Below are 13,951 nucleotides of genomic sequence, written 5' to 3' on the forward strand. Positions count from 1 at the left end.
AAATGCTGCAAATAACGGACTAAAAGTCATTGCATCTCACCCCTATTTAAGGATTTTTTAAGATCAAAGGACAAAGTGGTCATGAGATTGTAAACGTGTCATAGTTGCCAGCAGATGGCAGCAGTTTAGTTTACTTTTTGCATTTGAAAATAAACATTGGGCTGATTTTAACACCATTACAAGAAGTGTTGTTAATCATTCTTTTTAAATCATAATCAGGTTACCACAAATTGTTTTCAGTGGGTCAATAATTCGTAATGCACAGTCAGAAACATCAAGTTATTCTTAGTACTGCATACTTCCAATGAATAAGTTGTCCTAATAGTCATCTTCAGTAAACTTTACTCAATTTTTTGGAGGTAATGAGTTTGCAGAGTTTTTTTGAGTTCTGGGAACTAATTAGATTTTACAGTGCAGTAGTTTGAACATCTATAATAACATTTCTGCAAACTGGAACAAACCTGTCTCCTTTTCTTGAACTATTGCTAACACTTATGAGATGAAAATGAATCTTCCATCGTGAAGATAGAGAGTGATAAATGTTACTTTTCTTGATTTCGTGGCTCAAGAGTTGGGCGTTCGTCTTGTAATCGGAAGGCTCCGACAGTCTCGGTCGTTGTGTCCTTGGGCAAGACACTTCACCCGTTGCCTACTGGTGGTGGTCAGAGGGCCCGGTGGCGCCAGTGTCCGGCAGCCTCGCCTCTGTCAGTGCGCCCCAGGGTGGCTGTGGCTACATTGTAGCTTGCCATCACCTGTGTGTGAATGTGTGTTTGAATGGGTGGATGATTGTGTGTAGTGTAAAGCGCTTTGGGGTCCTTAGGGACTAGTAAAGCGCTATACAAATACAGGCCATTTACTATTTGTTTTGTTTATATCTAAAGTTTAAAAACAAAAATAGAAACTGTTGAAATTACCTGGACTGCCTCAGCCCAGGTGATGTAACATTAGCAGACAGAGGGTTTGATGTTGCAGAATCTTTGGAGCTGAACTGAAGAGCCCAGCTTTCACCAAAAGGAAGAACTAACTGGCCCCTAGATTGCCCAATCAAATCTCTTAATGCCGCCTGCCCTCTCCTACATTCACTGTGGGCTCATCTTGTAGAAAAGAGTTGAGTGTGGAAGAAATGGCAAAAATGTGGAGCTGAAAAGCTAAGAAAAAAAAGAAATGATAAATAAATCAATGTGTCAAATTAACTGACATGTCCCGAGGACCACATGTTGATCCATGAGATCCTTTCGTGCACTCACACTGGAAACACAACGATAACAGAGAAGATCAGCCTGCTGTAATGCACTCAAACTGCACTCAGTGCCTGAAGAAAGTCATCTGAACCTCTGGCGCCGGTGCCCACCTCTCAGTTTTAAATCCATGTAGACATTGAGGGTTCTCAGGAGGGGCCGTGCTAACACCTGCTGCTCTCTGGCAGCAGCACCATGCTCTCCCGTGTTTTAAATGCACCTTAGAACAACACGCAGCAACACTACACATGAGCGAGAGGGGGGAGGTTTGGGGTCTTCACACACCCCTGTTCTCTTCTGGCCATCGAGGCGGGAGGGGGGGGGGGGGGGGGGGGGGCCTGGAAGGAGGTGTTGGCCGTCCGATTAGGATCTGGGATGTGGGGCCTCCCTGCTGCGGAGCCTGGGGCGGTCTGCTTGCCTCCACCCCGGGGGAAAGGATAACATCTTCTGGGTCTAGGTGCCGTTTCTCCCTCCAGGGGCGAGGGTACCTGGACCTGGGGTATAGAGTTTGTTTGGGGAGTGTGATTGTGTGTACAGTGTCCATGTATGTCTATCCCTACGTTGGGTGAGTGCTGAGTATTTGTATATGTGTGCATGAGGGTGGGAATGCATGTCTGTGTCTGTGTGCCTGTTTGTCTGTGTCTATATGTCAGGTCGGGTCTTACACTCCACCTCTCTGGGAACTCCCAGGCCCTCCAAGGCCTGTCTCCCCTCACCACACTCCCTGCCAGTGACTGATGCTCTCAGGGGTCGGTGCGTTGGTTGTTCTTGGTGTCCGGGGCTGGGCGCTCAGGTATGTACCAGCTCACTCCCGGTGACTACTTTGCGGGGCCTGGTGCCTGTTGCTCGGTCAGGCCTCTTCTGGGGCAAAGGGGGCCCTCGGGCATCCGGCCTCTGGCCCTGTGGCTCGGTTCATTCTGGCACAGCTGGCTGCCAGCAGAGCCGGTGGGCACATCACTGCAGCCCCCTCTGGCTTCTGCTCCGTGGCTACTGGGTGACCCCTCATCTGGGGCTCTCCTCAGCTCTTCCCAGGAGGGTGGCATGGATGCCCCTCCGGTGGTCCTCCTTGGGCTCTCGCACTCTGGGGCCTCTGGATGTCTGTCAATACGGCAAGGCCGTGATGATCCATTTGGCAAAGTAAATCCATTGGGTCTCCTTGTTGGTCTTCAGACAACAATTCTGACGGCTGAAGAACCAAATTGGACAGGCAAGAAAAACAAAGAAAAAAAAGAAAGTCATCTGAAGCGACTGCATGAAGCTGTGGACTCCACAAAGGGAAGAAATCTACAACTTACACAGTGTTACAAAATAAATATATATTCTTTGTGCTTATTTTCTATTTATATTGTTTTATAGAGACCAGCGTAGGAAAACGCCACTTTGAGTTATAAAGTGTATAAAAGGTCACAAGGAAAATGACTTAGAGTGCAGCAAAGGTCAATGCAAACACGCTTACAGACACAGACAACACGTAGATTCATTTCTAGGTCAGAGGTAAGACACGTTTTGCTTGTAAGTGCATTTTGTACCTGCATAGCAACAGTCTTGGTACAGGACGTGCTCATGATGTTCCAGAGATAAGGGTGAAGAGAATGAGGAGGAACAGGAAACACCTGAAGTGAAAACGGCTCTTTAAGTGTGTTAAAGGCTGTCAACAGTGTCGCTTACACACATAAATAATATTGAGACTAATCATATATAAATGATAGAGCCCTGAACATGATAGTCTGAACTAACTTTGAATAACTAAAAGAACAATAGATGAACATATTAGATTAGTGAGGCGTCGCAGAGACGTGTTTTCATTTTCTGTCCTTTACAGAAGAAGGAGCAAATTCCAGAACCACAGCGAAACCACGAAGGGGTTGGCGAGAATCCAGGAAGCACCAGACCGAACGGATCTGGCCAAGAAAGGGGCCCCCAAAAGAAGCAGAGAGCGCAGAGAATCGCCCGTTCCAGAAAATTAGCTGTTTCGATTGTAAAGAAGGTCAAAAGCTTGTTAGACAGAGGTTATAGTGTGAGCACAAAGTAATGAAGAGTAATGGGAAGAGTAGCTTTAGTAATGGTTTGTATGATTTGTATGTTATGTCAATTGCCCAAACACAGTGGTAATGCCAGATATGGTCTACCCGTTAAAGGTGGCAAAGGGACAATTAAGAGCACTGTAAGTTGTGTGCTTAGAAACCAGGAGTAATTTTTAAAGAGGAAACGGGTTAACTCTATAGAGACTGTTTCCACAGATTGACAAAAGTAATCTAGGACCTTTTACTAGGAAAAGCTAATTATATCTGTTTGGATATGAGCAGTGAGGAAAGTCAGAAGTGGGTTTAAACTGTGATTCTGGGTAAAAAGGGGTGTAGGAAGTAAGGTAGGACAGCTCACAGCCCGGCGTAGACGCGAGGTGCTGTCAGGATTTCAGGATTTAGCAGGATTTCTTTTGTTATACTTTGGCTATTATTCTCACATGCGAGTAAACTTAATGGGATAAATCAGGAATTATGTTGTCTTTCTTAGGAAAGATGAAAAGGGGGGGGGACTGTTACGAAATAAATATATATTCTTAGTGCTTATTTTCTATTTATATTGTTTTATACGGGCCAGTGTAGGAAAACGCCACGTTGAGTTATATAGTGTGTAAAAGGTCACAGAGTACTGACAGGAAACTCTGCACGCTTTGTGCAGAGAACAGGAAGCGGTGCAGACAGAAAAGTGAAACTAGGCAGAGTGCACTGCAGAGTTGTTTTGATTGAAACTATGTGTGACGTATGACTGATTATGTTATGCTCGTTTTGGCTTGTGATGCTTCAGACCTGTGGATGCTTGCTAGCGTCTGCAGCTCTCCTTTTCCGGGAATGTAGAATAAAGATGATTTTGTGAGCTTTGACCACACTGAGTCAGTGAAAGAATTTAAAAGAAGCGGATTTGATAACAGTAAAAACTGATTCAGCTCAACTATTCAGACAAATATTTACTTTCAAATGAGAAAACTGTTGTTGGGTCTAAACTCAGACCCCGCTGTATCCAGGACTTATTCCCGTGAAAGAAAAACAAGACAACAGCGATCGATCGTTTACTTGCGAGGGAGGCCTCGTCTGTGTCAAACACGAAAATGACCCCGACGATGGCCTCCTCCTGCTGCCTTTTATTGAGAAACAGTTCACACAAAACACATCACAGCAAAGCAACGCCCACATGGTTCTAAGACAAGGCATTGTATGTATATGTGTGAACTTCTGTATGTAAGTAAGAATGTGTGTGTGTGTGTGTGTGTGTGTGTGTGTGTGTGTGTGTGTGTGTGTGTGTGACTTCCTGCTGACCAAAGGGTCGTAAACGCAGGAAGCAACATCACAAGAAACAGATCTTCCAGGATGTATCTGCAATAAAAGACTACAGCCCCCCCAGAACCTCGAGAGGCTGGGGAGGGGGACATTCCTTTCATCACAGTGTTAAAACAATGTAGAGATGGTAAGCATAAAAATGACAACATTTAACAATTCACTCTAACAACTGTGCATGCATGTTTATGTGTGTATTTATAAATGTACACATAAAAATAATTTTCATCATAGTAAAAATGTGACACAGAGCAAAGATCTGACTTTTTCAGTGGGGCCTTCTCCTCTCCAACACCCACAGTAACCTCCTTTATTATCTGATTCAAATAAATCAAAGAGCATGTGATTAAATAAGAACTGAAGAAGAAAAAACATGACATATCAGGCTGTCCCTTTCTCCTTCTTAGAATCTATGGCGTTATTTTTGTGCCACTATTTTGAGCGCACGTAAAAAAAAAATTGCAGGTGCAAGTGTTGCATTTTGAGGAGAAATTTATTTTGAGCGTACAAAAGCTGAATTTGAGTGAACAAAATTCATTGCTGCGTGCAAAAAACGTATTTCAGTGTTTGCGCTTATCCATATACACACACAATAGCAGCCCCTCACGCTCAGTTTTTTCATTTGCGCTTGCTCGCAATGTGTTGCTTGCGCTCACAACATTCTCTGCTTCGTACGCTCAACTTTCTGTACACCGTTATAAGTGTGCCACAAATCCAACCAATCACAGACTTGGTTTCAAAAATTCTGATTGGCTCTTACGGTCTCCAATCAGCTCGCTAGCTACTGCCTTCCGGACACCGGAAACACTGTCCACTCAGCCTCGCTTCTTGCAGATAGAGGGATTTTTGATTTATTCTGCAGCTAAAGAAGAGATGGCAGAATCAAACAATGGCCCCAATAATACTACACCACAGTATCAGGTGAGTTTAATTTTTTTTGTGAATTTAGTAATTTGCTGTCCTTTCTGTTTAATATGCTGTAAAATTGTAGTTACAGATGCAGCTGTAGAGTTTAAGCTAGCCTTATGGGTAATTACCAGCGTAGTTGTCTTACTGAGGCAATGTATCCTAATCATGTTTTTTAGGGTAATGGTGCAGTTGAGTCAGCAGTAAGAAATCTGGTGTCTTTGCTGCTTAACAACATATCCACAAATCCTTCAGGGAGGCCAACAGAGAGTGGGCAGCCAGAGCCTAGAAATTTGACTATCCAGCAAGAGATGACAAGGTTTTTGCTTTTTTGTGTGTGTGTGTGTGTGTGTGTGTGTGGTTTTTTTTGTTGTTTTTTTAAACTTTTTGCAATCTTTTCTGTTAAAGTTATTTGGTTTGTGGATTTATCAACATTGATTTTTAAATTAAAATGTGCTATTAAGGACTGATGTCATATTTAATAACTTTATTAAACAATAACCCTTATGTTATGCAACACTGCATTTTTTAAACTCATGCATTTTCATCCCACAGATCATTTCCAGGATATTTCAAATCAAACTTGAGCCGTGGTAAAAAGAGATGTTTAACATCTACTAAGCAGCTTGTTAAGGCAGGCAGTAAGACCACAGGCCTCAGTTTTTATTTGCTGTCAAAAAACACATCCTACACACCTTTGCCAGCTGAGGAGCTTGAACTCCTACAAGCTGGTATGGGGAGACAAACAGTGTCTCTTCCAGAAGATGGTGACCATGCAGAGGTACGTTTGTATAGTCAGTATTAAAATCAGTCATTGGCAGCCGCATTTAGCCTGAATCATATGCCACAGTCCATTTAGTGTTCCATTCTGCTTAACTGTGTTTTTAACTAAGATTTCTAGACTTCTGGAAGAAACCTTTCCAAAAATGGAATATCTTTGTGGAGGATGGCTCTTGCATAAGGCAACAGGTTTGTTGTTAATTCAGTTTTTATGTGTGTTTTTGGCATTCTTGCGTGCTCATACTGCATTATGATTATGTAGTTGATACTTTTGCTGCTTGATTGTTTATGCTATCTTTCTGTCAATAAAGGTGGCAGTGGTCGACGAAAGCTCACTGTAATTCCACCTGAAACAGAAGGCTATTCTGTCAAAACACTGAAAGCTGTGTCAGGAGGTGGCAAATCCACTTTTTACATAGTACCTCTTCAGGAAACATTAGACACATCTCCTCTACCTCCCGACTCACAGCACTTTTCAAAGATGCCAAAGAAGATATGTTACCAGTGTAATGAAGTTATGCCTCTGCAGATGCTTGCAGTACACATCAATACGTGCAAAGGAAAATTCTCTCCTGATGAGACTGATGATGATGAGGTGAGACAATTTTGATGAAATCAAATTGAGCAATTTTGATTAAATAATATAGTATCACAATTACTGTTTTTTGATTCTGCAGGAATCTGAGTTATGCATTGTGAAAAGCAAATGCAAGGTAAACCTAGCACATTACTAAAAACCATAGTAACTACAATGAATTTTGTATCGGTAATGATCTTTTTCCCACTATGCATAACATGTACCCCTTTTTTGAAATTGTAGGTTATTTGTCCAATATGCACTAAGGACTTTCCTGAAGATGAGATCACAGTCCATGCGAGTCTGTGTGGGGATAGGTAATCTATTTTCAGCCGTTTATGAAAAAATGTTAATCAGTAACAGTCCACGCAAACATATGTATTTCTTTCTTTTTTTTAAACTTTGTTTTGTCAACAGCTTTCAATGCATGGTGCCTGAAGAAAATGACCAAACTACAGGGACACCAGCTCAAACTTCAGTATGCACAACAGACAGGTACTTTTTGCTCTATTATAGTTCATATACACACTATTATGCAGAACCATTTGTTAAAATTATGTGTAAGATCTTTTACACAATAACTGGGGTTTAATTTCATATAAACATTTTATGATCACACTACTTTAAATTATTGTTAAAGGTTGTTGCACAGAACATGCTGCAATAATTTCTAATCACGTTTAAAGTGGTAGCCTCTTTTAATCTAAAGATGATTATTTTTCTTTGAGAACTTAGGATGTTTTCTACCCTGTTTTTGTTAAGCGTGGAAGATGTATTGCGTTGCCTTGAACAACAAGTCGACACCACAACAGAATTTAAGTTGTGTGTGGACAGAGAAGACCTTCCAGACAGAGGCATTCTCCAGTGGCAGAGAAACAAATCTGCATCTCCCACCAGTGTTCTTAGGGTGGTTTTCATTGGAGAGGCAGGCGTGGATACAGGAGCACTTAGGAAAGAGTTTTTGAGTGGTGAGTTGCCTATTACCTGTTTTGTCCTAGTGTCAATAAATAATGGATAACCTAAAAATGCAGATATTTTTTGTATGAAAGACATGATTTCAGGTATTGAAAGCAGATTCTTTTAAGGACCTGAGAACAAGGGCAAAAACGCCAAGTATTCTCTGACCGATCTTGATAATGAAAACTTCAGGTTGGTTACATACAAGCTTTGTGTATCACATTTAATACGCATCCGATATTTTTGTAAATGTTACCTGAAAATGAATTATAATCATTTGTCTACACAGAACTGTTGGTGAAATAATTGCAGTCAGCCTCGCCCAAGGAGGCCCATCTCCTGCCTTTTTCAAAGAATGGTGCTACAATTTCCTCTGCTCAGGAGAGCTGGATTTCAGCTGTCTGTCTAAGGAGGACGTTGCAGATGTGGAATCTTCCCTGCTCATCTGCAAAGTGAGCACCTGGTTTAGCTCTCGCACATGATATATTATGAGTATAGTGTTTTTAAACACTTTTAACCTTCTGTATTTCCTCTTTCACATTATACATTTCCAGGTTGAAGATGCAGCAGACATACAGTCTCTGATGTTGTGGGCTGATGAAATTGTCAGCTGTGGATACACAAACCAGATAAAGATGGATAGTAAGGAAAGCATGATCCGGTAAGGGAGAAAAAATCAGAGAGATCATTAACCCATCCCCCCATCCCCAACTAGTTTTTCATTTTGTTTTTTTTTGTTTGTTTGTTTTAAGTGCCATTGTCTTACACTCTACAACAAGACTGATTCCAATGCTACAGCAGCTCCGAAAGGGCATGGAACTGTATGGTCTTGTGAACCTGCTGGCTGTAAATCCTGAAGCTTGCCACAGTTTGTTTGTTCCTGGGAAAATCCTCAAAGTAAGTATTAACATAGCAGCTTCAGTCTGATCCAAAGACAGTCCACTTATCTGTACTGTAGTTATCCTGTATTTATTAGTTTTGAATGAACAATATATCTATAATATAATGTACTTTATTTCCTTATTTACAGCCAGACGCTGATTTCATTATGATGAGCTGCCAACCACATTTCAGTGAAAAGGGGACATCTAGGGAGAGAACTGAGAGGAAGATCATAAATTTTTTGCAAGATTTCTTGCAGGAGATTGAAGTATCAGGTACTACATAGTATTAGCTGTATATACCTATAGTATTGTATGTATACCGTATGCATCTGTTAAATATTTTTGCTTTAACATGCAGGGCACTAGAAAGTATTCTTAGTTGTTAATTTAAAACATTGTAATCCAGATTGCTTTTTATTTAGAAAAGACTTCAGAAACATTTTCAAACATCACAGATGGAAACACCGGCGGTGCAGGTGGTGAAAAATCAGAGTCTCTTGCTGTCCACCATGTGCTCCAGTGGATGACCGGCCAGTCCCATGTTCCCATCCTTCCTGATGAAAAGAGACATTTCAAAATAACATGCAAGTTTGACCACGAATGTAAGGAGCGGCTGGGAGATCACTCCATTTGTTACCCAGTTGTGAGTGCATGCACTTGTACTGTGACTTTTCCAGTGCAGCATCTGGACACTTACACAGTGTTTAAAACCATAATGAGTGCAGCAGTTAGATATGGTGGTGGATTCCACAGAGTTTAACACATTGTTCTCTTGTAATTTGGAAACTAAATGAGTAAAAATGTTTCTAAACATTAGCTGTTAAGATGTTCGTAGCTGCTTCATGAAAATGACAAGACTTCAAAACTTTGTGTAGGGTCCTACGTTGATAGATAATAAGCAAGTGCTTTGTTTGCTTGTCTACTTGTAATCTGAATGTTTTAGCAAAGAAATCCAGTATTTGAGAACTTAAAAGAGCGTTGACTTTCACGTCTATGTTAAGTGTCACTGTTGGTTTGACACCTGTAGCAAGAATTGTATGTACAGGTCACGACCGTGTGACTCAGAATGTTCCAAGGGATTAATTGTTCTCTGAAGTCCCTCCAGGGTTTCCTCATCCAGTGGGCATTCAACTTCAGGAACCACAACTGTGCTGTTAGATTCTTCTTGCAGTACAGCACTCTCCCAGTCAATGTCTGGATCCTGAAGCTCCTTCAAATCCACAAACATATATAATGGTCATTATTCCAGAATAGGTACTTTTGGGAGGAATGTTATTTTGTGTAAGCGTTTTTTCCATTAAATACAACAATTTAAAAAGAATGCCTTTGTTTTCATGTTCTTCTTACTGTAATTTAGATTAGTGGTAATTGATAAGCAAGAAAGTATAAAATCACCAGAAGCATCTCCCAGATGTGCTACAAGTGTTTAATTTGTTAATTTTAGAAGAGCAGAGTTAACTGCTAACTAAAATTTTGAAATTCAACATTTAAATTAAAAAAAAGAAAAAAAATCAGATTATGATCTGGTACCTCAAGTCTCTCGCCCTCGTCCAGCTCTTGTAGATGTCCCATACACCAGAGCTGTTCAGGAGTGAGACCACCTTCTGTCCTGAGGGGATGATTATTCCATCCTCCAACAAAGGTGACAAGATCTGCTCGGAGTCGAGGGACAAAGATGTAGTGGACACCAAAGAGATGAATGACATCTGAAATGTCAAGCAGGCCATCCTCCTCGAGTGAGTGAAGAATATCATGGTACTTGCTAGTGACTGCAATCCAGACATCACGCCAAAGCCGTTCTACTCTGTAAATACATTTGAATTTGGATTTCAGGTATTTCATGCTTCAAATCAATATCAGAACTGCTACAACAATCTACCCATGCAGCCAATAATAATATAAAAAACATCAAAAGACTAACCTCTGATTGTGGACACTCTTTCCAGATATGAAACCAGATATGAAACTTGCTCCCTGTTCCTCTTGTGGCAAACATGAAATGTGCAATGTCGAGGTTTTCTACTCCTTGATCTGCCCTAACCCTATGATAAAAATACATTTTTAAGGAATTTTTAAAGTTTTCTTTAATGAAACTTGTTGCTGGCATATAAATTTAATCAGGGCATAAAACCTTGATGGCAAGCCGTGAAGCTGGGCTGATCTCAGGAAAAATGAGAATGCAGTTTTTGCCCTGTTGTTAGTTGCTGCATCCAAGTACAGGACCTGCAGTAAAAACAAATGGAAAATTAAAGATCTGGTTTCAGATCATGTATAGTTTTCAGTTAATAATGCAGTTTCATAATAAGTGTTCAAGGAATATTTTACGGTTCTATGTTCATAACCATAATTCAAAGCTTTAGTAGTCTATACATCAATATTGGTAGTACTTATCAAAAAATGAAAATGGCCTTTTAGTTGAACCTTTTTTGTAAAGAACTGATTATAAATTAAAAAAAAAAATTGCAAATCGTCCACTATGTTGGCTTACTGAATAATTGATGTTCATAAAAAATAACCTAATAAAGCTCTCATTTCAAAACTACCAAATATTCTACATAACAGTTGAAATTTTACCTTCCTTGAGTAGCCATCCACTCCACCAAAGATCACACCATTGTACCTGTTTCAGAGGGAAAACAATCTCACTAAGGCTTGATTTGCAGAACATGTAAGACATTGAAAAAACATTTTTCAGTATGCACACTTGCCACTGACTTAAACTGGACACTTGTCAGGTGTGCTGAAAATAATACCAACATTTTTATATGTTTATAAGTTCAATGAGACTAAATATTTTAGTTCTCTTGTCATGATTTTTTTTTTTAATTTTTCTGGAGCACTTACCATATTATGTGTTGATAGGCTTGTTATCATGGAAAATATTGACATACAAAGTGTAAATAATTGCTCAAGAAAATTTACAATTAACAATATTACTGGTTATCTTACACATCCTGTAATACTTTTACTTAATATTACTCTATCAAGTGCTTTTTAAAATATTATAAATACACTGAAAGACCTATCAGATAAAGTTGATTAAAGCAGATTTAAAGTATAACCTGCATCTTTCTGCCCAACTTGTGTTAGAGCTATATAAGTGGGTATTTTACCTTATTAGCTTGTGATTTGTGTCTACGTGGACCAGGGAGAGAGGGCCTCGCACCGAGTAGCTTCTTCGCACAACACAGCCTAGTTCTGTGATCCGTTTGAAGATCCCTACAGCATCAACTCGATGCATGGAGGCCATCATTCTCCACCACTGAACACGGAGACCCATAGAAACCAAATGTCCTTGAACCATTCGATAGCCAGCATTTGGCATCTGATTTTTGATAGCCGATATGATGTTGTCCAGCTCTTGGTAATTCATTGTGCTGTATGTTCCTCTCACAGACAAGTCAAATTCTTGCATCCTCCTGTAGATTGTTCTTCTTGAAACACCAAGACATTTAGCAATGCAGCTGAGTGTCCAACAAGTTCTTGAGTTTTTCTCTCTCTAGTACGATTTTGGGGTGGCCAGGTCCCAGACCAACTTCTGTTTCCAGTTCAATAATGGCCACAGAGCTGATGTTAATTTCACACTGAACCAGATGATAAACGTTTTGTAGAGCCTCTGTAATCTCTGACAGACCGCCTATTTGCTGAGAGAAAGATTCAAACAGAACAAGCTCATGACGAGTCAAGAACTCCAAATAATCCAGATTTAGTGGTTGTTGGTTTAAAGCAGCTTCCAGTTTAGAGAGGAGTCTATGCATCATTTGCTGTCTCAGTATGTCCTGTTAAAAGCAGCAAATGGACAAGTAGTTAGAAAAATACAATGAAATGATGTATCTCAGACAAAAATAAACAACCCATAAAACGAACTACATGAGGTACATCATTTTTCAAGTTTGCATAGTTTGCAAATTAGCTAACGTCAGTTATCAAGCGAATAATAATGTACAAAATGATTTTATATTACTTACATGTGGCCGGGACATGCTGTTTTCGTGCTGCTGCTCAGTATTCGACGACATAAAAGAGAGCTACTCAAATATAATTTGGAAAAATTAGTCAGCTGGCATGGTTGTATGATGCAACTACATTGCACCAATAATAGTCTTAAAAAATAATATATTTTAAATTAAATAATTAAAGATATTATCCGCAAATTGGTGTTTGATAGAGTTTAGCTGGATTTAGCTACATTTCGGACAGTGTTTCCGGAAGGCAGTAGCTAGCGAGCTGATTGGAGACCGTAAGAGCCAATCAGAATTTTTGAAACCAAGTCTGTGATTGGTTGGATTTGTGGCACACTTACAACGGTGTACAGAAAGTTGAGCGTACGAAGCAGAGAATGTTGTGAGCGCAAGCAACACATTGCGAGCAAGTGCAAATGAAAAAACTGAGCGAGAGGGGGTGCTATTGTGTGTGTATATGGATAAGCGCAAACACTGAAAAACGTTTTTTGCACGCAGCAATGAATTTTGTTCACTCAAATTCAGCTTTTGTACGCTCAAAATAAATTTCTCCTCAAAATGCAACACTTGCATCTGCAATTTTTTTTTACGTGCGCTCAATTTTTTTCGAAGTGCACTCAGAATAGTGGCACAAAAATAACGCCATAAGAATCCAGCAAAACATGTTTGCACTGGTTGTTGTTTGAGAAAATAATCTGTATAAACTGTAAAGTTTTTACAAACCACTTCTCCTTCTCTCTGCAATCTCCAACTCTGGTTTGCAAAAGTGTGAAAGTGTGTGAACTTACAGTCCTCTAAATGTGACACCTACAGAATGTGTTTGAGTTAGCAGGTAAGGCTAAAACAGCTAAATCAAACATAAACATGGTTACCATAGTTATAATAATAAACTTTATAATGTGTTGCTAACATTTTTGTTGTTGTGATGATTCAAATTTGTTCAGTAAACCTCATCAAAATGAACATGTGTCGACAGATATATATATATATATATATATATATATATATATATATATATATATATATGGATCTCATATCTTCTTATTAAATGTAGCTATTGTCAAATAAACTGAAATCTGGGACTTACCCAACACTAATATTTCATATATTATTTCAACTCACTAATTTAATTAAGGGGTTTGTTTCAAATTATTACGTAAAGTAAAAAACCACAATGCACATGTGCAAATAACAGTAGCCAGCTGCTGCCACAAGATAGCAGAAAACTAAAGATTCGCAGAGAGGTTTCTTTAGTTTGGGACATTTAATCAATGTGTATTATTACACTTGATTACATGTCAGAGCAAATAGA

The 13,951-nt window shown here is 39.7% G+C and overlaps 2 pseudogenes across 2 annotated transcripts; one reads left to right on the top strand and one right to left on the bottom strand.

Annotated features, from left to right (window-relative positions):
- Positions 1-4,990: 4,990 nt before the first annotated feature.
- On the top strand, positions 4,991-8,811 carry LOC148098030 (uncharacterized; annotated as a pseudogene). The gene is made up of 13 exons (XR_015716658.1): positions 4,991-5,494; positions 5,659-5,798; positions 6,035-6,260; positions 6,373-6,448; positions 6,571-6,854; positions 6,937-6,972; positions 7,080-7,153; positions 7,254-7,331; positions 7,599-7,804; positions 7,886-7,985; positions 8,083-8,245; positions 8,348-8,454; positions 8,546-8,811. The product of XR_015716658.1 is annotated as an uncharacterized LOC148098030 (transcript).
- A 200-nt stretch (positions 8,812-9,011) lies between these two features.
- LOC148098031 (uncharacterized) lies at positions 9,012-12,960 on the bottom strand (annotated as a pseudogene). Its single transcript, XR_015716659.1, has 7 exons — positions 12,646-12,960; positions 11,791-12,456; positions 11,252-11,297; positions 10,809-10,900; positions 10,599-10,719; positions 10,208-10,481; positions 9,012-9,887 (listed from the first exon to the last, which is right to left on the bottom strand). The product of XR_015716659.1 is annotated as an uncharacterized LOC148098031 (transcript).
- Positions 12,961-13,951: the final 991 nt, after the last annotated feature.

The sequence above is a fragment of the Neolamprologus brichardi genome, chromosome 17 (genome assembly GCF_056152115.1).
Source record: "Neolamprologus brichardi isolate AB-2024 chromosome 17, ASM5615211v1, whole genome shotgun sequence".
In the NCBI taxonomy this organism is placed as follows: Eukaryota; Metazoa; Chordata; class Actinopteri; order Cichliformes; family Cichlidae; genus Neolamprologus; species Neolamprologus brichardi.